Below are 20,319 nucleotides of genomic sequence, written 5' to 3' on the forward strand. Positions count from 1 at the left end.
GAGATAATTACAGGGGAACTTAAAATTATTATTTACATAAGATAAAACTAAAATATTATTTACATCAAATAATTACATTTCAACCTTCAAAGGGGGGAAATCGTTCATTATAGACCCTCAATTTTTTATCCAATTCTGCAACTCAATATGATTTAGTAGATCAAATGATTTGTAATAAAATAATTTAGCCAATTAACTAAAATTATTTCCAAATCACTTTTACAAAAGACTCGACTAGAACATTAGGATTTAACTAAGATCTTGACGACAAAATCCACCCTAGCTTTTTGGTGAGGCTGGAGGGAAAAACTCGATCGATCATCTGTGTTTAGAAACATGGATGAATCAGTGAGACGAAAAACCTCTTAGGTTGGAAATCGTCACCAAACTAGTAGTCTTACCTAAGTTGTTACATACATTATGGTCTTACTAAGATCATTTACATTATAAACTTGCAGAATGGGCTTACAACTTTGACAAACTATCAACGATTTTAGTAAATCATAATATTATCTTATGTAAATAATATTTTAGCAAACAATTCTGGCGAGTTCTGAGAAGAACACTTCTTCCTTGACACCTTGGAACCTTTTAAAGAATGCATTACAAGTTTATCTCATAAAATATTATTTACATAGGATAATTACATTTCAACCCTCAAAGGGGGAAAACCCGTTCATTATAGACCCTCAATTTTTTACCCAATTCTGCGACTCAATATGATCTAGTAGACCAAGTGATTTGTAATAAAATAATTTAGCCAATTAACTAAAATTATTTCCAAATCACTTTTACAAAAGACTCGACTAGAACATTAGGATTTAACTAAGATCTTGACGACAAAATCCACCATAGCTTTTTGGTGAGGCTGGAAGGAAAAACTCGATCGATCATCTGTGTTTAGAAACATGAATGAATCAGTGAGACGAAAAACCTCTTAGGTTGGAAATCGTCACCAAACTAGTAGTCTTACCTAAGTTGTTACATACATTATGGTCTTACTAAGATCATTTACATTATAAACTTGCAGAATGGGCTTACAACTTTGACAAACTATCGACAGATGATGAATCCTGGATAATATGAACACTGGAACATGATGGAATCCCTTCGCGAAAAAAGTGTACTGCTATAAGGTAGTTGACATGCAGTGGTCAACAAGTCTCAAGACTCTAGAAGGCAAAGTTTTTACTAGTCATGAATTTTTGTCAATGCATGAAGTCCCACAAATACCGCATATACAGTTCCGAAGAAGTCAGTACTATACAAAGTTTTCCGAAAGAGACTACCAAAAAATTAAAAGGGAATTACGTAAGTATGATGGTAAGACATTGTGTGGGTAAATAAAATGGATGCCATTTTTGGGGCAAACCCACCAATAGGAGAACAAGAGAAGATCATGACTGCATCCAACAACCTAGAAGCTTAAGCATACGATTGGTTCCTATGGTGGTCCAATAGATGTGAGGCTCGTTCGTTCAATTGGAAAAAATTTGTGGATGCCCTGCTCAAACAGTTCTATGATGAAGAAGAAGACGATGTTTACGAAAAACTCGTTCACCTCAAACAAAAAGGATCTGTAAGTGAATACACCCACGAGTGGGAAGTATTAGCTATAAGACAAAGGGGGTTCTCTGACAAAGAACTGCTAAAAATGTATAGATGGGGTTCTCCGACGAAAAAAATATGCCAAGAATTTCTCTACCAGCTACCACAGGGATAGCTCAACCACAAATAATAAAGTTGAAAGGACATATTAAGAAGCAGAACGTTATTGTGTTAATAGATTCAGGAAGTACACACAATTTTATGGATGTCAATGTCTCAAAAATGCTCAACATTTTTGCCTATCCTGTAGCAGATTTAAAAGTTATGGTGGCAGATAGGAAGAGAATAGATGGAGTAGGAAAGTGTTATAAAGTTAAAATGCAACTAAACGCCCACAAAATGGAATCCAGATTTTATGCAGTTCCCTTAGGAGATGTAGATGTCGTCTTAGGAGTACAGTGGTTACAAACGCTAGGGACATATTCTGCAAATCACCAAAAACAATTCATTAAGTTCAAAATGGATGGAAGAAAGTATAAGTTGTTCGAATTCCAAGCCCCTCCTACCCAAATCATTTATGCTCAGCAAATGAAGAAATTGATTCACAAAGGAGGTCTGGTATTCGTCACACAATGCCAATAGTTAGAGTTATTATCGATGGAAGGGATTCACCAACAGTCTGAAGTTACATCCTTAATTCAGAAATATGACAAGGTATTTCAAGAATTGCCGATGAAATTACCTCCTGAAAGGAAAATTGAACATATCATTGAAGTCAAACCAGATTCGACACCGGTAAATGTAAAACCATATCGCTACCCCCATCATCATAAAACAGAAATAGAAAGGTTGATACAAGATCTGTTAAAGTGTGGAGTCATTACAAAATACAAAAGTCCATATGCTGCACCAGTAATGTTAGTCAGGAAGAAGGATGGATCCTTTCGATTATGTATAGATTATTGAGGATTAAACAAAATTACTATTAAACACAAATTTCTCGTTCCATTTACTAATGAGTTGCTAGACGAACTCTATGGCACAAAATATTTTTCAAAATTAGATTTGAGGTCAGGCTACTATCAAATTCGAGTAAGATTAGAAGACGTCAAGAAGAATGTGTTCAGAACTCATGAAGGGCACTCCGAGTTTAAGGTAATTCCATTTGGTTTAACAAATGCGCCAACCACCTAACAAGTAATTATGAATGAACTCTTCCACCCATACTTGCGAAAATTCATATTAGTCTTCGTTGATGATATCCTCGTCTACAACAAAACGTGGAAGGAGCACCTCAAGCACCTAGAAAAAGTATTTTCCGTATTGGAGAAGAATCAATTTTATGCAAAGTTATCAAAATGTACCTTTGGGCAAAAAGAAGTTGAATACCTGGGACACGTCATATCTAGAGAAGGAGTCAAAGTGGATCCCAGCAAAATTAAAGCAATTAAAGAATGGCCAAAACCCAAGAACCTATCAAAACTGAGAGGATTTCTAGGTTTAACGGGATATTACAAAAGGTTCATAAAGAACTATGCACATTTGACTGCGCCACTGACAAACTTGTTAAAAAAAGAACGTTTTCCAAAGGACTAAACAAGCAGACGAATGCTTTGAGAATCTAAAAGGGGTAATGTCAACCACACCAACACTGGCAACTCCAGATTTCTCCAAACCATTCATATTCGAATGTGATGCTTTAGGATTTGGAATTGGAGCAGTGTTAATGCAAGACAACCATCCTATAGCCTTTGAAAGCAGGAAGCTTAACAAACGGGAAAGCTTGAAGTCGACTTACTAAAAGGAGATGTTTTCCATTATACATGCATTAACTAAATGGAAACAGTACCTCCTCGGAAGTAAGTTCTCAATTTAATTCGACCACAATAGTCTGCAATTCCTACTTCAACAAAAATTATTATCAACAGAACAACAAAAATGGATGGAGAAACTGTTAAGTTATGGTATGTTCTATGCTTAGAGCAGTTTACTTATCTTTCTTATTATTATCCACAGATTAGCAATCACATGTACATTAAGTAAAGTGCAGATAGAACATTTAAACGATCAACAGAAAACAAGCCAAGACAAGAGACACAAGATGTGGCGGCTAGCCAGGGACAAACCCCAATATGGGGAAACCCTTTGATCAAATCTTCTTTTATCTTCAATAATTCAGCAGAGAGAAATAGTACAAAGATCTGATTTATATCAGCAACAGCAAACCCTAGATCAGCCCTAAACTAGGGCAGCAAACCCTAGATCGAACTCGTCAAGTCTCCACCGGTGAGTCGTTCACCGTGCACCAGTCCAAGACTTCGTCGTGCACCAGTCCAAGACTTCGCTGCGCATTAGTCCAAGACTTCGCCACTTCGCCGCGCATCAGTCCCAGACTTCGCCGTGCACCAGTCCAAGACTTCGAATGACCTATTTTGGCTCGGGTGAGAGAGAGCCTTTCTGCGCAAGAGAGAGAGAAGAGATATGATGAGAAGTGAGTGACCAAATGAGGAGGAGTCATCCTGTATTTATATCCTAACGTTGAAGGTGAATAGATGTGTCTGTTGGGCATCTAAGCCTACATAAGTTGCTGGCCGACTTTGATAATTTGTTAATAATCAAAATAAATTCATATCTCCATAAATACTTAACGGAATCGGATGATCTTTAGATCAATCCTACACCTCTCGATGAGAGGAATCTAGGAAAAATATTATCAGCCATGAATAAGGTGACCCACATGAAGTTTGGCCCTAGTTGCCAATTTTAACACTCCCTCTCAACTAGGGAGAACTCCATCTGCAATTCGTCTAACCGTCGCTACTATTCATCCATCAAATGCACTGCCTTGTACAGTGTGACCCCTGCTCTGCTTTGTTCTGTTCTACTCTGCTCGAACTATGAAGAAGTGATCGAGGATGTCTCATACCATCCTCCACTGACCCGAAGTCAGTTTCAGAGGGCGTACCACTCTCACTGGTCCCAGATCAATGGAGGTCATCCTAGCATAGGGAGTACGGTAGATACAACGATGCCTCCATAGATAGAACTACTATGGTCCCTATCCTCATTTCCCTACTCATTGATCAGATGAGAGGTACTTCCCATGAGTCCCAGACTGCATGGGTAGGATGCCTCGACAGGAGAACTAATCATCATGTGCATAGGAGAACGAATCATCCTGTCCAGTGGGTGCCACGGAGAACTAATCATCCTGGTCTACAGGAGAACGAATCATCATGTTCAACAATCGCCATGGAGAACAAATCATCCTGGCCCACAGGAGAACTAATCATCATGTTCCATAGTCGCCACGGTGTGTCAGGGGAAGGTTGAACCTTTTACCCTGTACAAAGTGCACCAACAAGGGATGGTGAGTTACCATGTGGTCATATGTTGCTCCAAGAAGTACCCTGTGCCCCCCTAGAGCTCCCAGAGCTCAGTACATCATACTTGACCGTCAAAAGGGGGTCTCTAAACGACTCCAAGTCGTTCTCGGAAAGTCTGAAATTTGACCTTTCCTAGGGGCTTTGTCAAAATGTCGGTGACCTGTTCATCTGTACCGATATGTTGGAGCCTTATAGCTCCCCGTTGCACCATGTCACAAATATAGTGGTACCTGATATCAATATGCTTGGAGCGATCATGGAATACGGGATTCTCTGATAAACGAATCCCGCTCTGGTTGTCACATAGGATCACGATGGTATCTAATGTAAATCCAAACAGCTCACTGAAGAGCTTTCATAACCAGACTGCCTCACAAGAGGCCATGCTAGCAGCAATGTACTCTGCCTCGGCGGTGCTCAAAGCCACAGACTTTTGCTTCCTGCTCATCCAGGATATCGAAGCAGATCCCAAGGAGAAATAGCACCCGAAAGTGCTCTTACGGTTCACCAAATTGCCTGCCCAATCAGCATCAATATCTCTAGTAGTCTCACATTTCCGACAATGTATCTTAACCCATAAGTAATTGTGCCACGAAGATATCTCAGCAGATTCTTGGCACCACTCCAATGTATGTGGTGAGGTTCAACCATATGTTGACTCAACGTGTTGACTGCAAAGCATATATCTGGACGGGAGTTCACTAGGAACATCAATGCTCCGACGAGTTGATGATACTCGGTGTTATTTCGTAAAACAGGTCCGGCAGCACTACCACTTAACTTCTTAAAGTCAAGCTCCATCAGGGTGGTTACGGGCTTGCAGTCCACCATGTCGAATCTCTCCAATATCTTCACCACATATTTTCCTTAAGATAGGAAAATCTCCCCTGGTTTCTGCCAGACTTACAGTCCTAGGAAATAGTGCACAAGTCCTAGGTCTTTCATGTCGAACTCAGAAGCCAACTCCCTCTTACATTCGTGAATGAGAGGGTCGTCAAGATATAGCACCAGTATGAGAGGCTTGTCATCTATAACCTTAAAGTAAAGGTTGGGGTCGGCTTTACTCCTAGTGAATCCCAGCGTCATCAAGTAGCTATCGATCCTCTCATACCATGCTCGGGGTGCTTGCTTTAGCCCATAGAGGACCTTCAACCTGCACACATGAGATTCTCGATCATGAATCTCAAATCCTTCGGGTTGCTCCACATAGACCTCTTCTTTGATCGAACCATGTAAGAACGCAGTCTTGATATCCCTCTGATGTAGGTTCCATCCTTGCAAAGCAACAAGGGCTATGATCGAGTGGATGGTGGTATATCGGGCAACAAGTGCAAATATCTCGTCATAGTCTATACCTTCCTTCTGGGAGAAGCCACGAGCAACAAAACAAGCCTTATACTTTTCCGTACTTCCATCAACTGCATGCTTTATCTTGTAAAGCCATTTTGAAGTGACAACTGCCTTGTCCTGGGGTCTGGGGACTACATCCCAAATATCGTTCTTCATAATAGAGTCATATTCTTCAGTCATAGCATCCTTCCATACTTGATGCTTGATGGCATATGTGAATGATGAAGTCCAGATAAAACATTTAAACGATCAACAGAAAACAAGCCAAGACAAGAGACACAAGATGTGGCGGCTAGCTAGGGACATATGGGGAAACCCTTTGATCAAATCTTCTTTTATCTTCAATAATTCAGCAAAGAGAAATAGTACAAAGCTCTTATTTATATCAGCAGCAGTAAACCCTAGATCAGCCCTAAACTAGGGCAGCTAACACTAGATCGAACTCGTCAAGTCTCCACCAGTGAGTCGTTCACCGTGCACCAGTCCAAGACTTCGACGCGCATCAGTCCAAGACTCGCCATGCACCAGTCCAAGACTTCGAACGACCTATTTCGGCTCGGGTGAGAGAGAGAGCCTTTCTGCGCAGGAGAGAGAAGAGATATGATGAGAAGTGAGTGACCAAATGAGGAGGATTCATCCTGTTTTTAGATCCAAACGTTGAAGGTGAATAGATGTTTTTGTTGGGCGTCTGAGCCTACATAAGTTGTTGGCCGACTTTGATAATTTGTCAATAATCAAAATAAATTCATATCTCCATAAATACTTATCGGAATCGGATGATATTTAGATCAATCCTACACCTCTCGACGAGAGGAATCTAGGAAAAATATTATCAGCCATGAATAAGGTGACCCACATGGAGTTTTGCCCTAGTTTCCAATTTTAACATAAACTTCCAGCATTTGACCTAGAAACACTGCACAAAAAGGGAAAGGAAAATATTGTAGTTGATGCACTCTCATGGAAAGATGATGACAATAAACATGTGAAGCCTTGATAGTTGTTCATGGCTAGTTGGACGAAATACAAGCTCAATATGCCAAGGATTTGCACTGTGGTTCTATGATTGAAAATATCAATCAGTATGCCAACTTTGAATGGAAAAATGACATATTGTGGTACAAAGGTAGAATTTATCTAATTCCATCATCCAAATTTAGGATGAAAATTTTAAAAGAATCTCACAGTTCTCCTGCAGTTGGACATGTTGGGTTCTTCATAACCTACTACAACATTCGACAATCGTTCTAGTGGAAAGGAATGAGTAAGGAAATCCAAAAGTATGTCATTGAATGTGATGTTTGTCAGAGAAATAAGAGTGAAAATATTCCAACTCTTGGGTTACTTCATCCGTTACATATTCCAAATCAAAAAAGGGAAGAAATCTCGATGGATTTCATTGAAGGGCTGCCTATTTCTAATGGTAAGGACAAGATATTTTTCGTAGTAGATAGATTCACCAAACATGCCCACTTCATGGCAATCAGAAAAACTGACACAACCAAGCAAATTGTGGAAGTGTTTTGTAAACACATTTACAAACTACATGGTTTTCCCAAGGTTATTGTCACTGACAGAGATGCAAAATTTAAATGCAACTTTCGGAAAGATTTATGCCACCAAGCAGGAATATCTCTCAACATGAGTTTGGCTTATCATCCCCAGACAGAGGGTCAAATCAAAGTTGTAAATAAATGTTTGGAAACATATCTCTATTGTTTCGTCACCGACAAACAAAACAAATGGTCTCAGGGGTTACACCTAGCAGAATGGTGGTACAATACCACCTATCATACTTCAACCAAAATGACCCCCTTCCAAGCCCTATATGGCTATGAACCACCCAAGTGGAAGGATTTTGCGTTACACAATTCTAAGGTTCAAGCAGTAACGAACCACTTAGAAGACAACCAAGGAATTATTAACTTGTTAAAAGAAAATATATCAATGGCACGCAATAGAATGAAGCAGCAAACCGACCAGCGCCCCACAGAAAGAGAACTCGAAGAAGGAGATTGGGTTTTCGTCATACTTCAACCCTATAAGCAGTTATCATTAAAACAACAAGGTTAAAATAAGTTATCCCCCAAGTATTATGGATCATACCAAATAATCAAAAAAATTAGTGTGGCTTATGGATTGAAACTACCAGGCAATTGTCGAATCCACAACACATTTCATGTATCAAGTCTTAAAAAAACACTAGGTCAAAATCAAACAGCTCAAACAGAGATACCTGAGACTGACGAAGAAGGAAGGATCATATTAGAACCGGAGGGCATACTCGCTACCAAAGAGAAAGTACTACGATCCAAGACTATTAAAGAATATCTTATCAAATGGAAGGGACTGCCAGAAGAAGATTCTTCATGGGAGACAAAACGTTTTCATCAACAACACCCAACCTTAAATATGCTTTAAGCACAAAGCATTTTAAGGGAGAGACAATGTTATGAAAAAATATTAATAGCATGACATATATAAATATTCACATCGACTACAAGATGATCCTAGCCCTTGATTAAGTTTTAATATCGATCATTGTTGCTCCAACAGAGGATTATAAGAAGTCGATAGACACTTGGAGAACACACCAAAGACACTTGAGCAACAATTAATTGTGCAGATTGAGCTAGCAGCAGTAGATTTCAAGCCAGAGAGGGACACTGTCGGTGAGGGGCATGGACAATGATCCAGAGGAAAATTTCCAAATCTGAAGAGGTAACAGCAAGAGGCTGAGTTATTCCCAGTGCAGGCAACTCAAGTGCTGGTAGCGCGAGTGCAGGCAGAAGCTCAAGTGCGGGCAGCGCGAGTGCAAGCAGAAGTCCGAGTACAGGAAGTAGCACGAGTACAGGCAGAAGCCCGAGTACGGGCAAAAGCGTGAGTACAAGCAGCCGCACAAGTGCAGGCAACACGATTTGTCCGGGTTGCTTATGGAGGAAGGAAAATTTCCTTAGATAATTTCGGCCAGATTTTCTTGTTGTAGATTGTCAGTTTCAGGCATCCAGATTGTACTCAGAATTTCACCACTGCTTAATAATAAAACCCTCAGTGGTTGCACCGGTTTTCCCATGTTGGGTTTTTCCGGGGACATTTGTCCAAAATAACGTTGTCATTTTTATGTGTGTGTGCTAGATTTTCTCAGTTTCCAACGCTCTTTTTCTTCCACAATATTTATTTGTGAAAATCAAAGTGTGAATTATTTGGTATTTGTCGTAGCAAACTGCAAATAAATTGCTAAATAGAGTAACAATTAGGAAAATAATTTCCAGTTGTTGTGATAGATGAAATTTTCACACCAAGTTAGTCCCTAAATCCATAGATGTGTGTGAAAATGGTGGCAACGGAGAGAGAATGACTTCAAGGCAGGGTGCCATAGCCAAGTGACTAGCTAATGGAGGTCCAACATCCCCTGTGTATACATGTAAGGAGGGAGCAATCGCATAGTCATGAGTTACCCCTTTCCTCAATCTGCTTTTCCCACCTCTTTGATTTGTGTTTTACTTCTTTATGATTTGCTTTGATTTGGGTGCATAACTCAGGAGCACAAGCTTGATTTTTGAGATTTAGCATTTAATACCCCTTAATGATGAGTTAGTTTATCACTCGTTAGGGTTGGGACAATACATGAGTTCATTTTATAGATGGAGCATCATGTGCTCCAGGAACTGGATGATGGTTAATGGGAGGGGTAGAGCTCATGCTAAGCTTTTGCCCATGCTCTAATGAATGTCCCATCCATATTTTGCATTTTATCTTTTCCTTTCACTGTGGCTTTCTTATGCTTTTAACTTTCTTTTAGCTGCATAGCCTCCAGGGCAAAGTTTGTCGTCCCAAACCCCAGGATGAGGATGAAAGGGTGCCAATCTCCATGGCTAATGACCAATGGCAACTAGCCCGAAGAATGGAGTTGGAAAAATGGGAAAGATGGAAAGTGGTAAGTATGGAGTATCTCGGCCGCGCTATTTCAATCAAAGACTCCCCAACAGTGGCCTTCCTAAAACCATTAAGCCTCAGAGGAGGTCCCACTAGACTAGAGTCAAAGACAAACCTCCCATGTGAAGTGAGGGAACAAAACTACAATCAATATCGCTCAATCATCTAGCCCATCGCTTAATCCATATTAGTATGCCCAAAACAATAAGGGAAAGCACATGATCACAAAATGGATAAAGTACTTGCCGATGAATGAACCGCCTTCATTGAAGGAGGAATGCCAAAGTGGAGAGCAAAATTTGACGAAAGAAAGAAGTGGAGGATCCCAGCATCATGTAATGTGTTGATCATATAGGGCTATTGGCTAGTTGGTTATCCAAGGAGGAGAAAAGTTTTCTCCTATGAGTTCCCGCTTTTGGTGGGTAACAAGGCTAACTTCATAATCATCCCTAATACAAATGTGGTAACTTGCTTACAAATCAAGAGCTAGAAAGACATTTGAAGACAATGTTTTTGTTAAGTAATTATGTGACCCTAACATTCAATATGGTCCACTATGATTGTGTTTTTAGTCCCTAATGATGTTCATCTCACTTGATCTTGAGAGTATGTTTTAGGTGGTTCATCACACATGTAGCAGAGATCCCCTTACGAATGGCTTAACACCTCTCCAGCACAATAGAGAGGAATTCTAGCCTACCCTTGAGAGCACATGTGACCTACAGCCCCAACATTGCCCCTCCTGAGATGAGCATTGGGCTTTCAAGAGCCTAAAGATGGTTGTATGCCCCTTGCTAAAACACTGCGCCAGGAATCCAAGGCATTGGCTTGATTGATGATGTGGCCAAATGGACCCAGGATGCCCCAGGTTGTGTTGATTTGTGTAGCTTGGGAGGTGCTCCCACAACCCTATGACACTAGGTTTGGGAGAAGTTTGACTCACATGGGCTTTGTGGGCAAGTGTACCCAAGCAGTAGGGTTTTGGACCCAAGAAAGGGGTTTAAGATCTAAAAAGAAATTATTGTTTCCTAAATTCAAGAGGACCAATACCCTAGATCTAGAAGGTTCCTAAGTGACTAAAGGAAAAAGTATTTAAAAGAGGCCTAGGAGGAGGTCTAGACACACAAGATGGTGAGATTGATCTGAGGAGGAAGACTGTCGTGGTGTGAGGGTTAGATCCTCAAGTGCAACGAGATCTCAAGAAGACCTCAAGCCAAGTGTGAGAAGACTCAAGAGAGTCGTAGCAAAGAAGGGTTTGAATTTGCTAAGCTCATGGAAGGTTTTCATTGTGTTTAGGCAGTAGAGTATTTTCTGTGGTTGGAAATTTGATCTTGTGGAAGGAGAGGCCTAAAATAGGGTTAGTATTCTCTGTTTCATGAGAGGAAAATAGGGTTGAGGGTTTGCTACTATAGGAGAAGGGACAGAGGCACATGAATGTTGGATGCTTAGGCCGAGACCCTTAGAGTGTGGGCTATCTCAGCAATCAAGGTCACAGGACCTGAGCTGACTTGCGTAGGTATTTATGGGGGTAATAGATCCGGTTGGATCCTGCACAAAATAATGAGGCAAAATGTAGGGTGTTATGTGAGGTATGGACTATCATAAAGAGGAGTAGAATACTAGAAGATTAAGGACTATCCATAGGGTTTTGGGCAGCAGTAAGAATAGTGTAAGAGCAGTGATCCCTATGGTGTAAAGGGACAGTTAATGGTTGGGTGATGAAGCCCTAAGAAATGATATGTGTGGAGCAACCATGGTCAATTAATGGGATGTATATTCAAGCCCTAGTTTGGTGTGTGCAGTTAAGCATGCACAGATATATGGGCAGATTTGTATGAGCCTTATGACAATGATTTGCATATGTCCTATATCCTTCATCTTAGACTCCCTTGCAAGGTCTACCTTGCAATCCTAAATCAAGCTATCTGCTCCAGTCAATATAAAGTCGTCAACATAGAGCACTAAATTGAGCTTAAACCATCCAATCATGACGTATTACAGGTTGGGATCCGCCTCACTCTTAGTTAAGCCCAATCCTCTAAGGTAGTTGTCAATACAAGTGTACCATGCTCTTGGAGCCTGCTTGAGCCCATAAAGAGCTCTCTTCAACCTACACACGTGTCTCTGTTGAACTGCTCAAACCCCTCTGGCTGCTCCATATAGAGTTCCTCCTCAACACCTCCATTGAGGAATGTTGTCTTCACACCTATCTGGTGGATCTTCCAACCTATCTGTGCTGCAAATGCCAGAATCTTCTTGATGGATGAATACCATGCTATTGGGGCAAATGTCTCATCATAGTTTATGCCCTGAACCTGTGAAAAGCCCTTGGCCACAAACTTGGCTTGTACTTCTCCACGCTCCCATCTACTCCATGCTTCACCTTGTACACCTAACGCAAGCCTACTATTGATTGCCCCTCTCGTCATGGCACAATCTCCCAAACATCGTTCTTCATGATGGAGGAATATTCCTGCACCATGGCATCCTTCCAAACCTACTGAGAGGTTGCCTCCTCATAACAAGAAGGCTCTACATCCAACAACTCTGTCAGCAATGCCATATACCCAGTGTACCTTTATGGCTACTTGCTCTGCCTAAACATAGAGCTAGGGGCTTCAACATGCTCCTGGGCCTCTTGAATCAACCTATTGGCCCACCTGGCTCTCTTCTTCCCTATGCAAAGAGTCTCTAACTAAGTAGTTCTCTGCTCTCGTCCTGATCTCTCATCCTCATCATCCTGCTATGTGGCCTCTTGCCACATGACTGAGACTCAATATTTGATCATGGTTGAGGCTCCTCCTTGGGAGCGAGTAGCTCCTCCTTAGGTACTCCAACTTGCTCTCGCTTTAAGGACTCCCTTAGAGCTCTGTCCTCCTCAAACCTCACGTCCTGCTTGATAATTGTTTTCTTGATTGATTGAATATAAACCTTATACACCTGAGATGTCTCATTGTAACACACGAAAATGACCTTCTCTATTGTGGGCTCCAGCTTCTTCCTGCTACCTTTGCACACATGGCAATAAACATTTGTGCCAAAGATACGGGAATGTGAAACATTAGGCATCTTGCCTGTGAAAGCCTCCTCTCGTGTCACTCGCCCAAGCACCTTGTGTGGACTCCTGTTCTGCAAAAATACTGCAGTGTTCACACCTCTGCCCACAAGAACATAGGCAATCCTTAAGCATGCAACATGGTCTCGAACACTCCAACTATGTTGTGGTTCTTCCTCTCAACCACCCCATTCTGCTAAGGGTTATGGGGTGTTGTCAACTCTCTCCTAATACCTTCCTTGGCACACAAGTCCTTGAAAGCATTGGAGATATATTCCCCGTCATTGTCACTCCTCACTGCTTTGATTTTCTTCCCGACCTAGTTTTCTACCAAGGCCTTAAACTCTATAAACTTGGTTAAGACCTCATCCTTCTTCTTCATGAAAAATATCCAAGTATTCTGAGAGCAATCATCAGTGGAAGTAACATAATAATTGTGTCTCATAAGTGATGGAGAAGAGAAGGGCCCACATACATCTGAATGCACCAGCTCCAAAATCCCTTTGGCTCTATTGTCTCAACCCTAGAAAGATGACCTGGCATACTTGCCAAGCATGCACCCCTTGCACACTCCATTCCTGTCAAGACTATACAATGGTAGCTCTGTGGCTATCTGCTATAGGATCTTCAACGCATCATGATGCAAGTGCCCATGCGTCTGTGCCAAAGTTCTCCTACATCTCTGCTTTGCCCACTTGTTGCTCAAGGCAGTACATGTCTCAACCTGCAACATGTAGAGGTTCTTCATCCTCACACCTATCTGCTTCTTACATCCAGAAGCTAAGTGTTGGAGGTAAGCCTTACCTCTACTAAAGATGACATCATAACCCTTGTCCTCTAGGGTTTCCACTAAAATCTGAAACAAGGTTGTTCTTCAGGCCTAGAACATAGAGGACATCTATGAGATGGAGAGAGCTCCCAGACTCTCCCTCAAAGTTGACAGTACCAACTCCCCTAGTTGCGTACTTGCCATTATCTCCTAGCCCAATATGAACTTGCATGTCCTTCTCCTCCAACGCGCTGAAATACTCCTCGTTCCTAGTCATATGGAAGGATGCTCCCAAATTAATATACCACGTGTTGATCCCTATTGAGCTTTCCATGCAAGCTATCAATGAGAAGTCCTTCTCTAACTAAGAAGCAAATCTATCTACCTCAGCTAATGCAGTGACATGATCCTTACCGAACCCCTTCTTCCTGTTAGGACACTTGGTAGCATAGTGCCTGAACTCATGTCAATGGAAGCACTTGATCTTGCTTAGATCCTTCATCTTCTCGCCTTTTTGTCTAGTCTCGACCTTGCCTTTGCCCTTCTTGCCCTTGGCTTTACTACCTTTGCATGCCAAGGCAAAGTTCTCCTCATCCTTAGTCTTCAATGATCTACCATCTTTTGTCCTTATCCAGATTTCTTCTTGAACGCAGTCACACCAAAACCTTTCCCAACTGGGAAAGTTTTCTCTACCACTCACTACATCCTGGAAGCTATACCAAGACTTATGGTGTCCCAGAAGCACAAGACTCAAGGTCTTTTTCTGCTATTGCCTCACCCACCCCACCTAGCTCATCCTGAACCTGAGTGAAATTTGAAAGATATGTGACAATGGGCTCTCCTTTGCTCATCCTGATACTTCTTAGCTTCTCCTTGAGAGCTAGCTTCCTGACATCACTAGAACCTTGATACAGATCTAAGATGGCTTTAAACATCTCAAATGTTGTCTTCTTCCCATGGAGATGAGGAATGATATGGTCCTTGACCCCTTCTAGAATGATCCTCCTTGCCTTGGTATCATTCTTGTTATGTTGGGCCAACTATTGGGGATCTTGAGGTGGCACTTGAGCTTGCTTTATAAATTTGAGCACCCCATGATCTTCCAACACTACTGATATTTGCTCATTCCATGAGCAGAAGTTAGAGGCTCCCTCTAAACAGTGATCTGCTCTCAGTCCTTGAACTGACATCTTGCTTATCCCAAGAATTGCTTCTTTAAAACTTTGATTTGCACTCTTCACTAATGATCAACTTGGTGTTGATCTTTATGCTAGTATCTGCTCTGATACCATGTTAATTTTCCACGAAATTCTACAACTACTTAGATGATTTTCTGAAAACTGAGCTAGTTTACTTTTCACCAAGATACAAAATTTCTTAGCAAGAGATAAGCAGTGGAATAGACACAAAGATAAAAACACAACACAATTTTACACAATTATTTTCTTGGGAAACCCAACTAATAAAACCCTCTTCTTTGTTGTAGTATTTTAATGATAGACTTGAGCAATGAAATCTCTTACAAGGCAATCTGAGAACAAACTTGTTCTTTGTTGTACTACCTTAAAACACTTGATTCCCCCCTCCTCTTTCCTGCCTCTGCCTGACCCTATTTCCTTGCACATATGCCTCCTATTTCCTAGTGCAAAGGGCCTCCTATTTCCTAGGACGCAGCTCCTATTTCTTAGTGCATAATTGCTTCTATTTCTTAGCGCAATTTTGCCACAGGAATGTCTCCTCAATACACACTCCACAATCAAAGAGCTCTCACACAAACTCGTGTACACCACAATAATGAATACATGTGCCTTCATCCTTCCTTTATAGATTTCGATCCATGCTAAATCAGGTAAGTCCAAATTTAGAACTCGTGGTTGACAAGTTAACTGAGTTCAAATTGATTCTCTCTCCAATCATAACTTGGAGTTACAACTCGTGCTTCCTTCAATCAAGGACTGAAGCTCCACTCATCCTATCTGAACTCTAACTGCCATTCGATCATGTAGTCAAACTGAAGAAGGGTTGTTGAGATTGGTAGCTTGGGAGGTAGTACAAACCCTAGGGTTCGGGGTTTTGGAGGAATGGGCACCACAAAAGTGCTTTGTGGGCTTCGAACCCAAGGTGGGGGGTTTGTACACAAAGGTGTGGACCCAAAACCATGAGGAGATTTGATGACTTGGCACTTAGAGATGGAAGAGCACCCTTAGATGAGCAAGGGGCAGCTTCAATCACCAAGAGAGGAGATCTCTAAGTTGAGATATGAATTTGTATACGTGTTAAGGAGGGTTTGCATCAAATATTTGAGGTCGGCCTTGACTTAGAGGTGCCCTTTCTAGGGTTGTTCGATGCACCTAAGAAAACATATATATAGAGCAAATTGGAGACTTGAAATGACACATCCAAAATGCAACAAATCATGTGATACATATCTGAAGTGGTCGCAGATCTAAGGAGACCCCAGCAAAGGAGAAAAGAGCTTGTTTTAGTGTCTTTTCATGACTATTTGAGGGTCAAGTAGATCAGGAGTGCAGGCTGAGGCTACAAAGGCAGATCTGGGCTGATTTGGGTGTGGGTTTGTGGCTTGTTTATCTCTGGTTTGGAGGCCACAAGGATTCTGATGTGATTGCAAGTAGGCCAAGCTTGAGTTGGGCAGATTCAAGAGGGCCAAGACCCCTGTTTTGGTGAGCAAAAAGTTCATATCTCTTGACGAAGGAAGGCAGCAGTTGTAGGAGGAATTTGGGAGCATTTGGAGAGGATTAACAGGGACTATTAGAAGCCCTAAAGCGACAGCCAAAGCTACAGCAGCGTACACCAACCCAGAAGTAAGGAAAAGGTATGTTGTTTGATGTGTATATGTTGTCTTGTTGTTGTTGAAAATAGCAGCATCGGAAGTCATTCTCCAATGGGAGGCCTTAAATGGCCACGCTGAGGCTAGCCAGGGATGATTTTGTGAATTAATAAATCCTGCAAGCCACTGCAAAAGTCAAGGCGAAGGTAGAAGCCTTGCGAGCTTTAACAAGAGACGGGATGAAGGAGCTGCTAGCGGATGCCTGGTGAGCCATGTGCAAAAGCCAAGGCAATGTCTTGTGAGCTCTTTAAGCAACAGTCAAGGCTCAGTCTAGCAAGAGTCAGGACGAATGAAGAAGTCTTGTGAGCTAGTACTGGCATGTGTGATGGACTCCTTGGCTTGTTGTGATGTGACTACCTAGGACCTAGCCCCTCCTAGGCTTACTCCAACAAGTGTCCAAGTTGTAGTACTAAATGATCACATGGAAAAGACCTTCTTCTTATTGTTATCTTGAACATAAGTACTTAAATGTAATTGCAAGTGAATGGACCATGCTGGTTGAGAGAGTGATAAAATGTCTATGTAAAAGCCTTGAGTCATGTAAAAGTGTTTGTCATGTAAACTCCTAGTCCTAGTGACTAGTTGAGATGTTATAATGTAATGTTATGAAGTAAAGGCTAAAAGCCTAAGTTTGCCTAAGTTTATAAAAGCATTATTATATTAAAGATGTCAATGTAAAATTAGAAGGGGGGGACGCACTTGTGTCTAGGTGTTAAAATTGGCAGCTGATATTTTTCTTGGATCCCTCTCATCGAGAGGCATAGGATTGATCTAAAGATCATCTGATTCCGATAAGTATTCATGGAGTTATGAATTTAATTGTGTTATAAGACAATTCGTCAAGGTCGGCCAGCAACCAAATAACTCACACGTGCTCAACGTTTTAGTATAAAAGGAGGTGACTTGAGAGCCATTTGGACACACACCTCTCTCTTGATTTCTCTCCACTCGCTTTGGGTTTTAGTGGAAGAGAGATCTAGGAGGAGGATGCCCTAGTCGTAGTTTGCCCTAACCAAGAGGACGCAGTCAAGTTAGGAAGAAGAGAAGCCCTAACGCTATCAAGGAGGACAGCCCTAACCTATACGCTGGTCTCTACGCAGTCTAGAAGGAAGCCTATAGTCCTATACGTTGGTCTCTATGCCCTAGACAGCGTGGAAGGGTTGTATGGACAGTGTAGGCTTGGAACCGTGGTTAGGAGGCTACCCTAGATAGCATGAAAGAGTTGTATGGACAACGTAGTCTTAGCCGCAGTTTGATAGGCCAAAGGGATAGCGTGGGGAAGCTTAAGGAGCAGCGTGAAGGGTTGTGGTAGGAACAACTATTATAGGGGACAGCCGATCTGTTAAGGGCAAGTTTAGGGTTGTTTCTAGGTACGATTAATAGCAGGAAAGGCAAGCAGCCAGGCCGAGGAGAATAGGAGCAATACGCTGTTGTTTTGGGCACCATTTTGTGGAGGCAGCAACTACAAGATTGATGTTGTGCTTGGCCGCAGGCCTAAGCACACAGCTGTGACTGCGTTAGGGGTGTTAAGGGCTGATACACATCCTAAGGAGGCAACGTTGCTAGGGAAGAAGCTTGCCAAGGTGGGTCGTAGTCCTTAAGGGGTTGTTTGTGGACTGATAGATGGGTGTGTAAGGTCTGCCAGATGCCCTAACCAGTCACAATATAAGCAGCAGTGAAGAGCAGTGTTGAAGGGACAGCAGTGCTAGTAAATGGGACAGCAAAGGAAGGCACAATAGGACAGCAACTATGACATGGCAGCAAAGGCACAATAGGACAACAGCTATGACATAGCAGCAAAGGCACAATTGGGACAGCAGCTATGACATGGCAGCAAAGGCTACAATAGGACAGCAGCAAAAGCATGGTGCTGCAAACTCATTGGACAGTAGCAAGGTACAACTATGGCACATGGGACAACTGCGGTAGCATAGCACAGCAATGGCACATGGGACAGTTGTGGCAGCATGGTGCAACCATGGCACATGGGACAGCAATGGCAGCATAAGGTGCAACAGTATGATGAGTGCAGCATGGTCATGAGGTCCAGCATAGTGATGATGGGTGCAGCAAGGTGCAACACAGTGAGGTGCAACATGATGACGAGGTGCAGCACAGTGATAGGTGAATAAGTCACCTTGGAGAATCAGTTGAAGCAGCATGTCTTCAACTGAGTTCATCTATCTCACGTATCATCTTCTTAGAGATGATCTATGCTCTTATCTAGATAAGTCAAAGTGTTGACTTCTGTTGTAAATGTACTCTCTCTCTCTCTCTTTGTTGAACTATTGAAGAACATATAAGAAGAATTGATCAAGGGTTCCCCACATTGGGGTTTGTCCCTGGCTAGCGCCACATCTTGTGTCCTCTTGTCTTGGCTTGTCTTCTGCGATTTATATTTATGTTCTATCTGTAGTTTACTTTAAAGCTGATGTGATTGCTAATCTAGAAAAGTTATTGAGCTTACTGGGAAAATTGAAATAAATTGCTCTAAGCATAGAACATACCTAAAATTGACATGGTATCAGAGCAGAGTGAAGACAAAGCCCAAGAAAGAATGAAAGAGCAATCACCGAAGACGGTTGGGAAAGGACAAAAGGCTCAATGGATTCCTCATTGCTCTTCAAATTCACCAAGGGTGAAGTCGAAGCAGAGAATATTATCAAAATGGAGCAACGGAAGCTTCTGATGGCCTACCTAAAGATCACTTCAATGGGAAGTCCGGATCTAAGGATGGAAGGATGGGCGGATGCCTTGTTTGCAATAAGTTCGGCCATTATGCGAAGGAGTGTCCAATTGGTAGGGACACATCACTTGATGATGATAACAATCATTCCAGGGACATCTTCAATGATCGGAGGAATGACAGGGAATGCAGGTCATCAAGGAAACGGCCAACTCTTCAAAGAAAGCAAGGAACTTCAGGTATGAAGAATCAAATGTTGTCTTTGGTAAGATAAAGCAGCATTATCTTATATTGGCCCTTTCCTCCAGACTCTTTGGGAATCTGGCTTTTTGATTGTAGTGCTTCAAGGCACTTCATCGGATAGAAGGGTGCTCTCTCTAATTTGGCAGAGATGGAAACAACCATGGGATTATAGTTGGGGTCAATGCCACCTATCTCAAAAAGGGTGTAGGGAATGTTACCCCTGAATTCAATGAGGGTAACTCAATTCATTTACAGAATCTCTTTTATGTACTTGATCGCAAGAAGAACCTGGTGTCCATTTCGGCAATGGAAGTCAAAGGTTACAGGGCGGCATTCATCGATGGAAAGGTACATGTTTGAAAATAGAATTTTCAAAGATGCTTTTATCTTTGAGTTCAGGGTTAGCAGTTTGTATCAAGTTGCAGGACGTTCCATTGGGGACCATGTTAATTGTCACATTTCATCTATAGCACCAGAGGTCTGCTTATTATGGGGCCT

At 41.8% G+C, this 20,319-nt stretch overlaps 1 protein-coding gene across 2 annotated transcripts in view; it reads right to left on the reverse strand.

Moving 5' to 3' along the window:
- Window positions 1–20,319, reverse strand: part of LOC149150677 (Cysteine proteinases superfamily protein) — a 261,323-nt gene that overhangs the window by 178,006 nt on the left and 62,998 nt on the right. The window lies entirely within an intron of this gene.

This window comes from Pinus tabuliformis, chromosome 9, assembly GCF_031772625.1.
Source record: "Pinus tabuliformis cultivar Carrire ecotype Pingquan chromosome 9, CPIR1, whole genome shotgun sequence".
Taxonomy (NCBI): Eukaryota; Viridiplantae; Streptophyta; class Pinopsida; order Pinales; family Pinaceae; genus Pinus; species Pinus tabuliformis.